We start from the raw sequence: 19,246 nt of genomic DNA, 5'->3' as shown, positions 1-19,246 counted from the left end.
GAATAAGAATGAATTGAGTTCCAGGAGTCTGCTTTGCAACCATGATTTCTATGAGATTGAAACGTGTGCCCTTTCTGCAAAGTGTTATGCAGAAAGGGCACTTAAAAAAACAAAACAAAAACAGGCACCATTGAGAGAGCCATAAATTTAGCAATACTGGGACTGTAGGAAACTGCCTCTCAGAGTTCCCAAACTCTTGAATGAGCGATTGTATCTCTTCAGTAGCTGAGTGCATGTTGTTACGGTTCCTCCTAGGCTAGTGATGGTGGAGTCAGATATCACAGGAACTTGTTAAAAAGGTGGTGGTGGGGATCCACCTTGACAAACAGGCATCCCACCCCCCCCACCTGCCCACCAAAAAGGCGCTTTTTTATAGGTACAGATCACACAAACATCCTTCTCTTGAACTTAAGCAGATCAAGATGAGAAATCTCTATCCAAAGGTGTGTCTTTCTGCCAGATTTTTATCTGGGCTTATCTCTCTCCAGCCTGAATAAAAAACGTGAGGGCTAATCCAGGCAGAATGCCTCCTGCACAAGGCCCGTTTGAAGTGACTTCAGCTTGCTCAAGAGCGCAGCATGGAATGGATCTGAACTTGCAAGTTCTCAGCGGTGTTTGTTGCCGATTATCAAGGTTTTTTAAAACTGAAATATATAAATACACAAACTGAGATACACAAGATACATGGGCAGCTTTTCATGTAGCAAGTAGGAAACACCTTCTTTTTTAAAAGAAAGTGTTTGTGACGCTATATGAAATATGTCCAGTGCAACAGGTTCAGCCCTAGCGTTAGACAAAGTTGGGCCTCAGGTGAGAGATGCAGAGGTACAGGCAGCGAGGCCTCAGAGAACAGAGCCATGTGTGCCATTTGCCTTGCCCCCTGAGCTGGCGTGCTGCCCACTAGGGGCTGTGGATGATGCTGTCGTGTTGCCTGTCCTGTTGAGGTTAGGCTCGGGTGCCAGTGTGGTTGGTTTCTGTAGGTGGAATGGAAGGGGCACCGTCTCTTGTCTTTTGTCTCAGGCAGTAGAATGTCTCAGGCCAGCCTTGGCAGAAAAACAACATGACCTTTAAAATGAATGAATGAATGAAGCAGTGCTGTTTTATTGCTGGTGTGGGAGACCTTTGGCCCTCCAGATGTTGCTGAGCTACAACTCCTATCATCCCTAGCCATTGACCATGCTTGCCGTGACTTATGGGGGTTGTAGTTCAGCACCACCTGTAGGGCCAAAGCTCCCCCACACCTGCTTTATTGGACCAACTAGTTGTTTGGGAGTTCTTATATTTCCCTGCCCCCGTCAACAGCCCTAGTTTTTCCAAGGGGTGTGCTTGTGTTTGTGTATGTTTGTGATACACGCACACGTGCACACACTTATTCTTTTAATTAGCACTGAAAAACCTAAATTCAAAAACTTAAAAAACTTTTTTAAAAAAAACACATAGAAATACAGTATGTTTACTCGTCCTTTCTCTTTTAAATGAAAAACTTCAGCAAAAGCATAAAGGCTCACCATCCTACAGCAGCTCATCTGCTTTTGTTTCTGAAAGCAAAATGGAAAAAAACACATCTGTAGTGGAGAAACACTTTTGTGGATGGATTAAAAGTATTAAAATTAATAATATTGGAAAAGCCTGCACGGTAATGCGTTCCCTGAAAACTGTTCCCTGTGAAATGCCGTTTTAACAAGCATCGGTGAGACAAGCCCTGAGATTTGCCCAGCATGGATTAAGGCGTGAAGGAGGTCAAATGGGTGCCTCCCAACAGGTGGAGGGAGAGGAGCTGGCTCTTTCCTATGAATTTCCTGCCTCTTCGTTGTTTGTATTTCTGCCAGCACAATTTGGGATCTGCTGGGTGTGCCCCAAAATTCCCACACATGTACCTCTCTCACCTGTTTGCCCAAAATATTCCTCTCTCTCTCTCTCTCTCTCTCTCTCTCTCTCTCTCTCTCTCTCTCTCTCTCTCTCTCTTGATTCCTCTCCAGTGAACTAGGGCAGATCCATAGCATACAGTGAAGGCACACCCCAAAGAATCCTGGGAAGTGTAGTTTGTTAAGGGTACTTTCCCCAGGATTCTTTGGGCAAAGTCATTTGCTTTAAATGAAGGTGTTCTAAATATATGGTGTGGATCTGCTCTTACTTGTACAGTATTGCTTGGAAAAGTTAAAGGTTGGGTGCGATCCAATCCTAGTCCTCCTCAGAGTAGGCCCATTAAAATTAATAAACTTTAATTTAGACCCACTAATTTCAGTGGGGTTACTCTGGGCAGGACTTGCTTGTATATAAACCAGTATCCTTGCTGGGGCAGATGGAAGTCCAAAACATCTGAAGGACACCAGGTTGGTAAAGTCTGGCCTAGGATCACACTCTGCAGTCCTGACGTCCCTCTCCCTGTCAACCGACCCCCACCCAACAGCCACACATAGTAGAGGTTTGAGTTGCTGGGTGGCTGTTTTGAAGTCAAGACTTGAGGGCTTGATGTCGAAGGATTAGCAGGATTAGCACCATCAGCTTGAATTTTGTGCTGTCTTCAGTTCTAAGATTAGCACTGAGCCAGTGTAGAAAATTCGGTACTCTTGAGACTCCATGCGTGTGTGCGCTTTCTTCTCAAAACATGCTTCTAGTCCCTATTGAATTTAAGTAAACCTGGAAGCATATGAGCAATTAATAGTGTTGATGTGTTTTCTGTGTTTTCCAGAAGCTTTAATTGTTTGCTTTGGTTCTATCATCTATTTCTTTGAGTGTTGTTATATTGGGGGACTTTGGCCAATTTTCATACAAATTTCAACATTTAGAATTCAGCTTTTGGGAGGGGAGTATTTGGAATTGTTATAACCCCCACAGTCACCTCCTGTTGAAGGTCAGGTAAATAATAAATAAATAAATAAATAAACAAATAAATAAATGGTTTCTTTAAAAACAAACGGTTGTATGTAACAGTAAGGAAGTGACATCCAAATACTGATCTGTGCCTCCTGTCCATAAAGGTGATAAGCGCAGGAGGTGTACATTGTCCAAACATTCTTGAGCTGGAGGTGCAAATCTCATTAAGGTTCAGGCCTAGTATCTTCCTTGAATAACTCCTAGAGAGGACCCAAATGTGCAGTGTTGGCTCATTCTCCAGATGCTTATGGTCTCCAGCTCCCAACACCCCACATCCAGCTAGTATTCTATTGTGGGATGATGGGATTTTTGGAGTCCAGAAACATCTGGGCGGAGGCAGGCCACAGATTCCCTACCCCTGCCTTATTGGAATCCAGGAAGCATTTCCATTGAGCATGTGTAGAGACTGGTTCAGCCAAAAGTCACACCTGGAGCTGAGGAGCCTACCTGAAAGAGATAAGAATTAGGTGTGAAGGAAGAGCTATATTGACAAGGCCAATGTATGGCTATTGACCAGGCCCTGATTAGGGAGATACTTAGATCATAGAATTGTAAAGGAACCACAAGGGCAATCTAGTCCCAGCCCTTGCAATGTAGGAATCTTTTGCCCAGTGTCCCAAACCCTGAGATTCTTTTGCCCAATGTGGGACTCGAATCCACAACCCTGACTGAGCTATATACCCGTATATTCCGGCGTACAAGACGACTGGGCGTATAAGACGACCCCCAACTTTTCCAGATAAAATAAAGAGTTTGGGATATACTCGCCATATAAGAAATACGACCTGGCGTATAAGATGACCCCCGACTTTTGAGAAGATTTTCCTGGGTTAAAAAGTAGTCTTAAACGCAGGAATATACTGTAGATATATATATCTGGGAAAGGAGCAGGAGGGCCCACAGGCTTCTTGGAAGCAAGGTCATGTGAGATCCTGGAGCGCTTCCTTCCCTTCCTACCTTATACCAAGTCAGACCAATGGTCCACCTAGCACAGCGCTGTCTGGCAGCAGCCCTCCAGGGTTTCAGACAGGAAGCTTCTCCGAACCCTACCTGGGGAATGAACCTGGGACCCTCTGCTTACAAAAACAGGTGCTTTGCTGTTAGGCCATTGCCATCTCCCCATGTAGACTGCTTTTCCAAGGGATGCCCTTGTGCATTTCTGGTGTGCCTTGGACATCATGTGCCAGAGCCACGATCACAATCTCTTTGCTCTTGGGTACCAACTCACTTCCTCGGTGAAGCATCTTCTGGCTTCTGAGACAAGCAGAAGCAATTAGCTCACTCTGGGGACCAAGTGCAGGCCAACATGTCACTTTGAACAATGGATCTTGTTCCTGGGGATCTCGAAGGATTTCTGTTTCGAGTCTTGTGCCTAATGACGATCTGCATCCTGGGCACACCAGGGCAAGGGAGTGAGAGCTGTTGTCTTGAGTTATAGATCTCTTGACGTCTTTGTTTCGAACAGTGCTGCAAATAGTGTCTGTGCTATATCTTTTGTGTAGTGATTCATACCACTGTTAGGCAGTGTGGCTTGTGTGAAAAGAACAACCAACCATGAAAGAACATGTAGTGACCTTGGTGGCTGACACTGTAACAGTGATGCAGGAGGGGTTATGTAAATTTGGGTTTCCCACCTTCCATATTGCGCATGGGCCAAGCTACCAGATCCAAGGAGTGGAAAGAACATCCCATGCACCTTCCCTCCTTTGAGTCTGTTTTTGTTCCGATTATCAGAGCCAGGAATGGAGAAAAGTAGCTGGAGCTTCCCCTTCATTCTTCTTCCACTGTTGGGGGCTGTTAGGGGGGTTCTCATGTGCCCTGAGAATCGGTGCCACGTGGCTGTCCTGTGCACCATGCGGCTGGATTGTATATCTTCGCCATGCTGTGATTCTCTGCCATAGCTTCTGCTGCCTTTGCTCTTAACGGCTATAAATCCCCCCAACTCCCTGACTGCTGTGCTTTGGTCATTCTGCTTCAGCAAAATGAAAATCCTGTTGTGTTACCTCTGGCTCCCTCCGGACGTTGGCAGCTTCAGATGGTGAAATATGCTGTGGCCTTTGGAAGGGACCACCTGCTTCTGGGAATCCCAAGGTGGAGGGACATTCCAGGAACAAGGTTGCCTTCCTTTCTGTCATCAGTCTTCAGGGCATCTTGAGATCTGGGGCAACAAGACTGATTAGTGGAGGATAAGGCTGCCAATATTGCTACTCATTATGGCTATGTTCTCTGAACATCATTTTCTGGGAATTGCTAGCGGGATGAGTGCTCTTGAATCCAGGCCCTGATTTCAGGCTTTCCTCTGGGGCTTCTGGGAAGCCACTTTGAGAACAGGATGCTGGGCTAGATGGATATGATCTCTGATCTCTCCTAATCTTGTCATGGGGTGCAGAGGAACAGAAACAGGAGCATCAAGATTCAAGAGGCTCATTTTTTGTCTGAAATGATGCATGAAATGATGGCCATTTAAGGAGATTGGATGGAGACAGAGACAGTCACAAAACAGCCCGAGCCTGGGGCCCAAAGTGGCTGCTTCACGCCATCTACCAGGGACACACACACACCCCACTCCTGAATTCAAAACAAGCTGCAAGTCCCAGTTTCCCTGCCCAGTGGTGGCGAGGGGATTTCAGCTGGTTTTGGGTTCTGTTTTCTTGAGGACTAGCAGCCATGGGGAACCTAGTTTAGCTGGGCCAGGTTTGATAGTGTCTTTGTGCTCCTCCCACATTCTTAGAGTTGTTAATGGGAGTTAGGTGTCTCTGTGCATCTATATCAGGCATGTCCAACTCCCAAGAGACTGTGATCTACTCCCAGTATAAAAAAACTGGCAGTGATCTACCCATTGTCTTTGGAGGGAGGAGAAGCATGCGTGGGGTGGGTGGATTGCCCAGAGTTGTTTGAGCTTTTGGGGGGGGGAAGGATTGCACAAAGTTTTTTTTTTACTTCCCCCCAATAACTTTTTGTACGCGATAAGGATCCCACGATCTACCAGGATCAGCCAGTTGGACATCCCTGATCTATATCAATGAAACCAGCTCCCGTCAGCACAGCCAACAAAGCACAGGAGTTTGGAATGATGGGAGTCGCAACCCAAGAACTTCTGGAGACACCCAAGGAGAGCCGCAGGTTCCCCACTCCTGCTCCAGATTGCTGAGGTGGGGGTCCATTTGCACATTTGGACTCCTTTTATCCATACCACAAACCTGTGAAGTAGGTCAGGTTGAGGGAGAGAGAGGTCCATGGCTGAGCAAGGATTTGGATCCAGGTGTTCGTGGACAATTCCAACTCTCTGTCTGCTCCGCATTCCTGGCTCTAGTCAACATGAGAATGGAAACCAAAGGGCTGTATTTTCCCTCAGGGCTGCCTTCCCTAGCCTTAGATCTTCAGACACCGCTGGGCTCCAACTGCCACCATCTATTGGCTATATTGTCTGAGTCTGATGGGAGCTTGGAGTCCCAGTGGTGAGATCTAAGGAGCACCACGTTGGTTGTTTCCTGGTATGGACAAAACTGAGTTTGATTAAGCAATGGTTCAACGCAATATGAAAGCAGCCTCCTTCGTCTGAAGGGAAGGGCGCTCTCCCAGCAATCCAGGATGAACACACCACAATGAGTATAGAGCATAACTGCAGGATGGCTGTGTTCCACCTCCACTGTCAGAGTCATTATGCCTCTGAATACCGGTTGGTGGGAATTGCAGGCAGACAGGGTGATGTTGCGCTCGTGTCCAGCTTGCAGGCGCCCCAGAGGCATCTGGTTTGTCACTGTGAGAATGAGATGCTGGACTAGATGGGCCATTGGTCTGATCCTGCTAGCTCATCTTACATGTTATTATGTGGTGGTTACAGTGCCTAGTGATACACAAATAAAAAATTTCTTCAGTAGCACCTTAAAGACCAACTAAGTTTTTATTTTGGTATGAGCTTTCGTGTGCATGCACACTTCTTCAGAAGAATCTGAAGTATCTGACGAAGTATCTGAAGTATCTGACGAAGTGTGCATGCACATGAAAGCTCATACCAAAATAAAAACTTAGTTGGTCTTTAAGGTGCTACTGAAGAATTTTTTTTATTTTTGCTTCGACTCAGACCAACACGGCTACCTACCTGTAGTGATACACAGTATCTGTAGGTAGGACTGAGAACACCCCCTTCCTGAAACCCTAAAGAGCCACTGCCATTCTAGTGAAGTAAAATTTTAAGCTGGTTCCTATGAACCCAGAGAAATGGATCCTGACCCAGGGAGAGCCCAAGGATCCAGGCAAGCAGGCACGATGTTGCCGCTGGCCGTAGAATGACAGAGACCAAACTAAGGCTGTCAAAAGCAAAGTACAGTTTATTAAAGAATAAAAACTGTTGCAACAGGGTCCTTCCTCTCGCGCAGGAGAACAAGGAAGGAACCCCAAACAGAGGTGTCTTGCCCTTAAAAAGAAATTTGAAATTGGTTTCAGCCCACCCCCCAGAAGCATCATCCATATGTCACAGAAGGGGTGTAGCCCAAGACCCCCCTCCCTAGATTCATCATAGGTACATCATGAAAGGGGAGGTCTGGTGGCAGTAATCTGAGCAGTCTGGACCCTGCCCCCTGCCCCCAAAACCTAATAAACAAAATTGAGAGATATTTACATTTCCCTGTTTCCCAGCCAAGTTAATCACACCCTTTTGTCTGGCACTCAGGTACCAGGATGCCAGGGTTATCACTTTAATTCCTGAGACAATGAGAAGGTTCCCCCCACCCCCCTTCTTCCTTGCAGAGGAACACCTGGTCAGAGAGAGAGTCAAAATGGTGTCAGAAAGGCCTGTCTTCCTGTGCTGCTTCAGACATGTGCCTGTACATTCATGTACATGTTTTATGAACAATTATTATTATATATATATATATATGACCTCAAAATTCTTATAACACTAGTGTGGGCAATACTGGGTTAAAAGGACAGATAATGGTCTGACTGATTCAGGCAGCTCCCTGACCAGCACTGGCTGCTGGTGCCTTTGTTCTGCATGGCCTATTGTGTGATAGTAAGTCCCCAAGTCATCATCTCATGCACTTTTGAAGCAGTGGTGCTGTGTCTCTCAGGATAAACAGGGTGATGGGAGGAGGACACCCCCCCCCCAATGTAAGGCAGGCCAAGAAGCTTCTGTGAAGGCGGGGAGCCATGGGTGGGAGAGAGGGAAACAGCCCTCAGATTGGTTTGGAGGTAGCGCTGCTGGAAGCCAAGGCCAGTCCTGCTGATGAGGTCCTTTCTTCTGCAAGCGAATTGTAAAATATGGCTCAAATTTTCATTACGGGCTCTATTGATTATCTTTGGGGACAGATGAATTATGGGGGACATTAAATTAAAAAAAAGAAAAGGAAATATTTGAATGAGTTTGGGAGGTCGATGCCAGAACAGCTGACTCGCTCCCAGCCTTTCTGGCACTTGAAGCCTCTGGGGCCTTGAGCCCCTCTGAACTGAGCTAGCTCTCTGCATTTTCTGGTTGCCCAGGGCCACACATGCCCAGAGTGGGAAGGAGCTCCCAGTGGCTTGACTTGAGCTTGCTCTCTGTTCTGCCCGTATAATCCAGATTTGCACATTGGTCCTAGCACATGTGTTTCTGGCCACATCCGTTCTATAAATTTAAAGCACTATGATGCCACATTAAGCAGTCATGGGCTCTTCTAAAGAATCCTGGGAACTGTTGTCTAGTAAGAGTGAGGTTGAGGGACTCCTCTTCCCCTTACAGAGAAGGAAGGGCAGGGAATGTCTGCTGCCTGAAACCCTGGAAAGCCACTGTCAGTCAGTGAAGACAACACTGAGCTAGATGGATTCAGTATAAGGTAGCTTCCTACATTAAAACTCCTGCTGGAAAATCAAGCAGTTTTTATGCTTTGGTCAGGTGGTTTTGGAGAATTAGAACTGCAGGTACTTTAGCCCTCTGAGGCAGAAATAGTTGGATAGAGTGTATTGTTTTCTGTCAAAGGCAACAACCACCTCCTCTTGAACTCCGTGCAAGGGAATATGGAACAAGATGCCAACCATGAAGTGTCCAAACTCAAAGGAAGTGAAATAGAATATTTGCGCCTCTGATAGGGCTCATCCACACTTCCCTTTGTGCTGCATTCCTAGGCCCAGCTCCGGGATTTCCAGGTCTGTGTCCGAGCATGTTTTTTTTTTCTTTTTTGTCCTGGTGCTTTCCCCAGAAAAACCTGCATTTTTACCACTGAATTGAAGCAAATAGCAATTTTGTGCAGGTTGCTGTTTGCTGCAGTTCAGCGATAAAATGTGGGTTTCCCCTGCAGAAAGCACCAGGACAAAAACAAAAACAAAAAAACCCCTGCTTGTACACAACCTGGAAATCCCACACCTGAGCCTAGAAACTCAGCACAAATGGAAGTGTGGATGAGCCCATGGTTGGATAGAAGAGGGCATTTCAGCAAAGGTTGAACCTCTTTCTGTGCAGTTCTTGGAGGCTCACCTGCCCTGTCCTGCTTGTGGGCACCCTAGATCTCAGAAGGTAAAATGAAGGCACATGTTGGCACTAGGTCTTCTGTTGAGGGCCCTAGTTGCAGACCTGGTGTGGCTTACAGTCTGCTTAACAACCAGTTCTCTCTGTCTCATGAATGCCATGCAACCATAGAGTCATTGAATCCAACCCATGGTTCAAACAGTTTGGAAAGCTCTGGCTTAAGGGTTGCAGTGACTCCACTGAGTAGCATTTGCATTCTGAAGTTCTGGGAGAGTTTTGAGCGAGGTATTGGCCTCTGGTGTCTCCTCCCATGCATCTGGGTCCTCCTTAGGATTTTGCAGTCAATCATGCGTGTTCTGTGCGCGCATACAAATATCTGTCTCTCCTCTCTAAGAAACTTTAGATTTGTATCCCTCTGTCCGCACCTGTTTCCGCCTCCCCCTTCTTGTTCCTCCCCCAGGGGGCTGGAGAGCCCAGTATCTGGTCACACGGCACACCTTTTTTCTCCACTTCTGTGTTGTTTTTAGCTTCTCGGTTCGGTTGAGCTGGCAGCTGCTGCCTCTCAGGAATTTTCTGTTGGTTTTGGTAAAACCGTCAAGGAATGCTGCCCGCGTCTCTCATCTCCCTCCTGAGTCAAAAGTTGCCCCAAAAGAACAACTCTGCCCTGCCACCCCTGCATCTGAGCACTGGGAACCCATTCCATTTCAGGATCTTGCTCTCAATTAGCTGTTCTCGCACATCTTTCCTCGCTGCCACAACCACCTTTGCTTCTGAAGCCACTTGCTCATATCTTCTGTGCTGGTTCAACTCCTTACATCCTTTTCTCTTTCCTTATTCCACTCTCAGAGGATGCACACCGCTAAATACCACTTGCCAGGAGCCACAAGTGGATAGAATGCTGTCATACTCAGGTCTTGCTTGTGGGCATCTGGTTAGCCGCTTTGAGAACAGGATGCTGGACTAGATGGGCCTTTGGCCTGACCCCGGAATCAGGCTCCTGTCCATTGGTCTCTTTCTGTATGGCTTTGAAATGGGAGTAGGCAGATTCACAGATGAGAAGGTTGGCAAGGGACACTAGTTAAACTGGGTTAGGTATTCCCTCCGCTCTTGGAGGCCTGTGCCTCTGGATACAAGAAGCAAATGGGGAGGAAACTGCTGTTACCCCCAGGTCCTGCTTGTGAGCTTCACACAAGCATCTGATTGTCCACTCTGAGAACAGGATACTGACCTGGGTGGGCCTTTGGTCTGATCCAGCTTCAGGGCTCTTCTTATGTACAACACTCAACACTCTAAGCCTGCCAGAAGGGTAAATTTTGTTATTGCACAGTGCCTAGTAATCGTATACAAAGAGGAAGTTCTACTGAATTATTGTGATCAGGTCCTGCTTGTGAAATAAAACCTGCTGACTGTTGTGTTATATCTGTCTCCATTAGTTGTTTCACACTTTTACATGGTAACCCGGGAACACACCAGTGTGCCACAGTCAATGCATGAAGTGTGAAGGGGAAGAGATGCGTCCCTAAACCCACTGTATGAGAGCCATTGACTTGCCTCTCTCATAGGCACTTGACTTGTTTTACAGTGGTGAAACACTAGTGTGCTCCAGTTGCACACATGTCTGTAGCTGTGAGTGCATGGGAAGGGTCTTGTGAGCCTTGCATCATCAGCGTACAATGCAATTCTGTCTGCTTTAACTGGGCATGCCCTGTTTAAGTTTGTATAGTTACATGCTTGAGCAGTAATGTATGGACCTGGCAGAGCGTATGCACTTTGGCTGATCTCTTGTGTAGTGGATTGCAAAGTGCCTCACGGTGGTTTCCGGGTTTTTCCCTTGCAAGGATCAGTGGTGTTCATAGAAATAAGGCGGCCCAATGAGTCTGCAGAAAAGGTGGGACTTGATTCCTGGGTCTTCCAGACTGAGCCCCAGCTTGAAACACTCAACCCAATCACTTTGAGGTTCAGGTGAGGAGAGGAAGCACAAGTCATTCACGCTTCATCTCCTGTTGTCTCCTTGGATCATCTGAGGATAAACAGATGATCATCATCAAGGCAGCTCCAAGCTTCTTTGCTTCCATGTTAGTTGCTCACTGTCTGATGGCTTAAGAGCAACAGAAGTTCAATCCCTAGCTCAGAATTTGCCTGTTGGATTCCTACAACTGTGCTAGCTGTGGCAGATGGAAGCCCAAAAATTTATGGAGGGCACAAGATTGGCGAGGGCTGGATTGTGTTAATCGTCCATTGTAAAAGTGTAAATCTGAGAGTACACTGGTGCCCCTCCCAGCTTGCAGAACTCAAGCTGGCCTTCACTATACCCGCCTTTCCAAACAAAATGTCTTTAAACTGGAAGCTGGGAATTGATGGCTCAGTTGGTTACAGCATAGTGCTGATACCACCAAGGTTGCAGGTTTGATCCCCGTATGGGATAGCTGCATATTCCTGCATTGCAGGGGGTGGGACTAGATGATCCTCAGGATCCCTTCCAACTCTACATTTCGATGATTCTATGATCTTTCTTTCTTTCTTTTTCTTCTTTTTTCCCCCAAAACCAAAAAAATGCAAAAAAAATACAGAGGAAAGTAAAAGTCAAATACACACACACACACACACACACACACCAAACCAAACTCCCCCCCCTTTCCCACCCACCACCTTGCCTTATACTTACCGGTATAACAGATTTTAAACTAAAATATGACTTCCTTCCATCAATGCTTGACCTTATTTTACATTCTTATCTTTATTGTTGTGTTGTTATGTTTTGATTCTATGATCTTTCTATGAGTTGGACCATTGTCCATATTCCTAGCTATGCAGAGCACTTGAACACTCACAGAGAGAAAGAGAGACAGAGAGACTTTGACAACTACTTCCTGGGTTTCATGTATGTGTGAGTAGCTGATGTTTGTATTTGCACCGCTCTGTCTCTTTTTGTTTTTTATTTATTCCCTTGGTGACTCCATTAAAATAATAACGATAAAGGTGGTTCCACAAAAGCTCGTGTTTTCACACGGGCTTCACTCAAAGGGCTGGCGGTTTCCATGGCTGCCCCGTCTCCCTGTGGCAACACGCCCTTTATTGTGTTGGTGGTGGTTTTATTTTATTTTTTATTCTTTGGCTTCATAAACTTCTCCAAGTGTTTAAGCAGAAAAAGGGATTCGTGAGGAAGAGGAAAAGAGGTCAGCGTTGGCAGCGCGGGTAAAAAGGTAAAGAAAAGTATTGGTCCTCTGCTGATCAGGTTCTGAGACAGGGCGGTATCTACTTAAGTTATAATCACAGTAAACCCACTGAAATTAATGAAGCTACCTAAGTTAGGTGTACTCTGAGTAGAACTAGAATGGGCTGCAACCCAAAATGATTTTTCTTTTAATGATCTTTATTGTGTAGGTTGAAATGACGGACCCACTCTTTCCCCCTTGCTGCGGAGTCTGAATGCCGTCAGAGCTTGCACCCACAGCAGGATTCCCACCTCTGCTCTACCACCCAACTCTGATCAGAGAAGGGAACTGCACCAGTTAAGGAAGCCACCTGAATACAAGCAGGCCAGAAAGAATCTAATAATGCTCCCTGGCCAATATAAAAGCTTTCAGGGAGCTCTTTCTTGCTGCTTAGAAGATAGATGGCATTGTCCAGTGCCCAAAGAGTCACGGTTGCAGGCTGAGATTGCTTGTTTAGATCCAAGCCTGCCATTTGGGTGGCAAGGTATGGCTGGCTTGCTAACTGAACCCTTCTGGAACAGAGAAAACCTGTTCACTCTCTGGAAACCTCCTGATCTTGACTACTGCAGTTCATTGTGCGTTGGGCTGTGCTTGAAGACTACTTAGAAACTTCAGTTAGTTCAGAAATCTGCTTTGAGAAGGTGGACCCAGGGCAAGGCAAAAGGGCACTTACGATGCCAGTTGTTTATTAACAACTTCACTAGTTTCCAGTCTGTTTCTGAGCACAGCTCAATAGTCCTATTATTATTATTATTATTATTATTATTATTATTATTATTATTATTACTATACCACCCTATACCCAGAGGTCTTAGGGCGGTTCACAGAATAACCTTCTTTTAACCTTCTGACAAGGGACCCAGGTGGCGCTGTGGGTTAAACCACTGAGCCTAGGGATTGCTGATCAGAAGGTCAGCGGTTCGAATCCCTGTGACGGGGTGAGCTCCCGTTGCTCGGTCCCAGCTCCTGCCAACCTAGCAGTTTGAAAGCATGTCAAAATGCAAGTAGATAAATAGGAACCGCTACAGTGGGAAGATAAACAGCATTTCTGTGTGCTGCTCTGGTTCGCCAGAAGTGGCTTTGTCATGCTGGCTACATGATCTGGAAGCTATACGCCGGCTCCCTCGGCCAATAATGCGAGATGAGCGTGCAACCCCAGAGTCGGTCACGACTGGACCTAATGGTCAGGGATCCCTTTACCTTTAACCTTCTGACACCACTGGAGTTTGGCTACCATCAGCCCTGACCATTGGACATGCTTGCTAGGGTGGATGGGCACCATATTAGCTACGCCTGCCCTTGACAGATATTCTGGCAAAGGCTTAAAAAAAAATCTACCCAGGACTCTAAATCACTTTTTTGCTTGTACTGGGGAAAACATTTTGCTGCCTTCTTTCATCTTCAGCCTCCTGTTGCTGGTTTGTTTGTTTTTAGTGACTTTGATATTTTTATTGTTTCACAAATTTATATGCCGCTGAGCATAAAAATGCCAAAAGGTGGTGCACGGCATAAAAGAATATAGTATGACATAAAAACAGTTTAAAAATCAGTGTAAAATTAAGCCATACTGTTGTATGTTTACTGTGAGATGCAATTAAATTCCATGTGCATAAATAAACTAGGAGGCCTGGGGTTTTATACAGTGCAGACTTGTTGAAAGTAATGGCCATTACTAATGCAGGGCTGTTACTTTCAATGGGACTGTGCTGAGTAGAACTCAGTTGGCTACAACCCCTGACCTTGCTTTGCCCTGCTCTCATCAGTATCTGGCTTGGATGCAGATCATCACGTTTCTGGCATAGCCTTTCCCAGCCTGGTGCCTTCCAGGTGTTGCTGGACCAGATGTTGCTGGATCAGGTGGCAAATGTGCAGATGATGGGACTGGGCATCCAGCAGGCTCATCTTGCAGGCTCCATGTTGGGGGCGGCAAGTGTGGCTGGTTCCAACCACAGGCCAGTCCAAGACACTTGGGTTGATGTGTTCTTACTTGTTTATACTGTATATCTTGATTTAAGAGTTTACATTCTTAAATGCATTCATCTGTTTAACCATCATACTTTAGAGGGACTTTCTTTAAGCAGCATTGGGGGGGAATTATCCCCATGTCAGGCAAGCTAGAGACTTTGGAACGATCTCCCTTTCTTCACTGCAATGCATGGCGCCTGTTGTTGGATTTTTTCAAATACCTCTGGCGTGCAGAGAAGGAACATTTTCAGTTTACTCCTGTTCTCTCCATTTGTGGCAAATGGCAATCTGGGTGATGTGGACTGCTGCCATTCTGAATTCATTCTTTTTTAAAATAAAATAAAATAAAACACCCCAAGTTTCTAGACCTTATGGATGCAAAGAGCTTTGAAACAGCATGGCCAGCATCTGCTATCCCAGTGTTTCCCAACCTTGTGCCTCCAGCTGTTTTCGGACTACAATTCCCATCATTCCTGACAAATGGTCTTGCTAGCTAGGGATGATGGGAGTTGTAGTCCCAAAACATCTGGAGGCACAAGGTTGGGAAACACTGTGCTATCCCACAGTGAGCTGCGTGACTTACCCAAGCTCCTTGCCTTTTCTCACGAAATTAGTAGCAGAATAATATATTTGCTTTACATCATTCATGCAAGTTTAGTTAATTTGTATAATTTATGCAGGGCACAGAATGCACACAGTCCTGGTTATCTTTTGCTTAATAAGTGAAAAAACTTGGCTTTGGACTTTCCTCCTTCAGCTTCACACTACTATGATGATGAACATTATATGCCCACATACACAGAGATATTAAAAAACAACACCTGTCTTTTGTTGCCATCGGCTCCTAAAAATCTGTGCATCTTGTGGTCATTGGCATCTGTGTTGCTGCAGAGGTCAAGGATCTGGTTTCTCCTCCCTAACTGGCTCCTATAAATTTTTGCTGGCTCCTAACTTTTTGCATGCATATATATATATATAAAATCTCTCCCAGGGAGTGGAGCTGGCACAGCTGCCAGTTGATTTGAATATTTACCAATACTACTTACTCCCTGTCTCTCACTGTGTCTCTCCCCCCCCCCTTTCTCTTAATTGTGTATATATTTGCTCTGCATGTATCCCATAAAATACCTGCTGTTTTGGGCGTACCCCATTTTGCAGGGTACATGAGATCATGCTGTAAAAATGCAATGAAAAACACTTTCGTGCCACAACACATCAAATGGGATTTTGTTGTAGGATGAAGATAGATAGATATATTTTTCTCACCCCATTTGCTGAGCACAACAGTTTTCTCTCTCTGCGTGTGCTTGGAAAATCATTAAACATTTATTTTATTTTTGTTTTGAAGTTGGGGGCGGGACCCTATCCTTTTGCAATAGGGCTGTTTAATTTTTGTCGTTATCCTGCTACGGTATGTCATTATCCTTCTATGGAGTTGGGCAGCACAACAGCCTTATAAATAGGATGGTGATTCTGAAAGAACCAAATCCCGTGACGCCTTCTCTTTCTGCTGTCTGAGTGAGGCTGCAGTCCTGTGCCCACTTACCTAGGAGCAAGTCCCATTGAACTCAATGGCTCAGTAACACTTATAGAACTGCACTGTGAGCAAGTGGTTATTGAAACTCCTGGAATGTAAGAGGAAAGGAAGAGCCCTACTCAATCCAACTAAAGATCCATTTAGCTCATTCTTCCGCTTCCTAATGTGGTTGACCGAATTCCTATGGAAAGCCTTTAAAGAAGCACAGGAACACCTGAGCTGCCCTTTTCGGAATCTGTCCATTGATCCACTCAGTGTTGTCTGTACTGACTGGCAGCAGCTCCCCAAGGTTTCAGATGGAGAGACCAAACTCAACTATGGCCCTTCCTCCAAAGTAAAATAAGACTGGGGCCCTCATGGTGCTATAAATAGGTGATTTCATAGAATCATGGAGTTGGAAGGGATCCTGAGGATCATCTAGTCCAACCCCCTGCAATGCAGAAATATGCAGCTGTCCCATATGTGGATTGAACCTGTGACCTTGGCACCATGCTCTAACCAACTGAGCTATATAAGAATAACTCCCATATGCTGATCTGAGCCATCAGCAGCTGCCCTCTAGGGTTTCAGGCATGGACCTCTACCAGCCTTATCTGGAGATGCTGGGGATTGAACCAGGACCCTTCTTTCTGATAATCAGGTGCTCTACTACTGAGTATGGCTCTTCCACAAGCAGGGATTTGACCCAGTAGCCCTTCTGTTCTGTTTATTCTCCAGTGACTATTGGTGTTCAGTGGTGAAGTTGTGCCTTCAAATATGCAGGTTCTCTTTATCTGCCATAACCAATATCAGCCAACTTCTTTGTCTTCTTTGTAATTGGCTAGGGATGCAGGTGGTGCTGTGGTCTAAACGACTGAGCCTCTTGGGCTTACTGATTTGAAGGTTGGTGGTTTGAATCTGTGCAACGGGGTGAGCTCCCGTTGCTACATCCCAGCTTCTGCCAACCTAGCAGTTCGAAAGCACACCAGTGCAAGTAGATAAATAGGTAGCGCTGTGGCAGGAAGGTAAAAGGCACTCATCACTGTGTCCTGTTGTGCCAGAAATGGTTTAGTCATGCTGGCTACATGACCCGGAAAGCAGTCTGTGGACAAACGCCGGCTCCCTTGGCCTGAAAAGCGAGATGAGCCCCTCACCCCATAATCACCTTTGACTGGACTTAACTGTCCAGGGATCATTTACCTTTTTTTTTTTTTACCTTACTTGCCTAATCACCTTTTAAAACTGTCTAAGCCAGTGGCCATCTCTGCACCTTGTGACAGTGAGTTCCATAGGTTAACTATGCATCCCACAAAGAAGCCCTTTTCTTTTGCCTCTGCTCCCCACTGGTTTCACTAAAAGACCCTGAGTTCTACGACAAGAGGATAGCTCTCTACATACTTCCCCTTCACCACATCCTTGATCCTGTCCACTGCTGCTCTTAATCTTCTTCCGTCCCTACATGAAAAAATGGACCTATTTTCCTGGCTTGGTGTTTGGCAGCTTGCTATGCCAGCCCTTTACCCAGAACCACAAAGGGCAGAATCTTTATTTGCTTTTAGAGGAAGGGTTGGCCACCCACTTTGCATACAGAAGGTCCCAGGTTCAATCTCTAACTTCCCCAGGTTGGGCTGGTGAATAGACTCATAATTGAAAACCTGGAAAGCAGCTGTCAGTTTATCAAAGTAGACTAAACTGATCTGGGAAGACCCAACGGCCTGATTCAGTTCAAGGTAGCTTTCTACATTCCTAAGGAGAACCAGGAGCATTGCTTGTTTCCAGACGTGTAGGAAGGATTTCGGCAGAGTTGCCCAACGGGCTCTAGCTTCACCACCCTCCCCTTTGATCACTTATTACTTTTCTATTTCTCCCTTTTTTGTTGCTGTAATCATTGCAAAATCTCCTGGCTTTTTGGGAAAGCTCCAGGACTCCAGGGCCCATATTGCATCGTACCCAGCTTTGGAAAAATGGGTCACAAAGCTTGGTTTGAGAAAGGAGGGAAGAGATAGGCATCTTGCTGCAACTTGATCTTTATTGGGAGATAAACGGAAGGATTGCAAGCCTGCTGTGGCGCAGAATATTCCTTTTGGGGTGCGGGTGGTGGAATCAAGAAAGCAAAGTTCTTCCACATCTCTTAGTCTGGCTCTTCCTCTCTTAGCCTGGTTGGTGTGGATTGCTTGCTCCAATGTGATAGCATACCAACAACAATCTCTCTTAAATGCATGCTTTCTTCTTCCAGAGATAAGAGTTGTGATGACAGTAGGAGATAGGTCTTAGGGCAGGAAATAGTGTTAAAGACTTCTCTGGAGCTGCCAGCTACCTCCCAGGGGAACAAGAGGAGCAGCAAGCTCATCAGGTAGGATTGCTTGGGGGGGGGGCTGTTCCTCCCACCTATGTCGGAACTGCTTCTCCGGGTCTTCATTTTCACTGGGGCTTGCCAAGGGCAGAGCTGCAGATCCTGGTTTCTCTGCCAGACAGTAGCTGTTGGTTAAGATTTAAGAAGAAAAGGAAAGCAACTTCATTTTCCTAGTCTGCTTTGGGCCTCAACACATCTGGGTTTCTGGGGAACGGATGAGGAAAGGACCATAGCTCAGTGATAATCATAGGAGTCAACTTCTAGCCCGCAAATGAAATATTTGAGGGGGCCGGGGACCCCTGAGGTTGATGGGCATTGCCATTCAAATGGTGTGCATGCACAGCATCATGTGATCAGTTATGCAGGGTACTCCCCCCCCCATTTTATTCAAGTTGGCTCCCCTGGTGACAAGAGAACAGAGCCACAGTAAGTCAGAAAGGACAATACCAGGCTTAGATCAGTCTTGTATTTAAGTGCTAGCTTGGTAGACACTGATGACAAGGAAAGTCTTAGTATCTCCTCCATCTGCCCTAGCCAGGGTGGTAAACATTTCTGCAGACAATTAAGTTTTCTTTTGGTTGCCTTTCCAAGACTGAGCTGGATGGGTGACTGATCTGATTTGGTGTTAGGCAGCTCCTTTTCTATCTATTTGCCCCAGCATCACTCACTTTGGGAGGTAAGCACCATTCTCCTCTGGGATTAAGAGTTTCCCTTTGAATTCCACCATGGTCTTATTTGAAGGATTCTTGCTGTTTTTTTCTAGGTGGGGTTAGAAAGCAAAACAGCCAACAGGGAATTTAAGCTGTGGAATGATTGTGGTGAGATCACATTAGCCTGCCTGCCTTTCTTAAGTCCCATTCTTCTTTTTGGAGAGCCTT

The 19,246-nt window shown here is 45.9% G+C and overlaps 1 protein-coding gene across 9 annotated transcripts in view; it reads left to right on the top strand.

Annotated features, from left to right (window-relative positions):
* Positions 1-19,246, top strand: part of CASZ1 (castor zinc finger 1) — a 298,840-nt gene that overhangs the window by 31,405 nt on the left and 248,189 nt on the right. The window contains exon 1 of one of the 9 annotated variants that reach the window (XM_060276235.1): positions 7,282-18,368. The exons of the other annotated variants lie outside the window; for them this stretch is intronic. The gene's annotated coding sequence lies outside the window, so the exon portion shown is untranslated. Of the gene's footprint in view, positions 1-7,281; positions 18,369-19,246 lie in introns of those variants that run through there. 9 annotated transcript variants of the gene reach the window in all.

The sequence above is a fragment of the Zootoca vivipara genome, chromosome 6, assembly GCF_963506605.1.
Source record: "Zootoca vivipara chromosome 6, rZooViv1.1, whole genome shotgun sequence".
In the NCBI taxonomy this organism is placed as follows: domain Eukaryota; kingdom Metazoa; phylum Chordata; class Lepidosauria; order Squamata; family Lacertidae; genus Zootoca; species Zootoca vivipara.
Note: the sequence above shows the minus strand (reverse complement) of the source record. Positions and strands in the feature narration are given on the sequence as shown.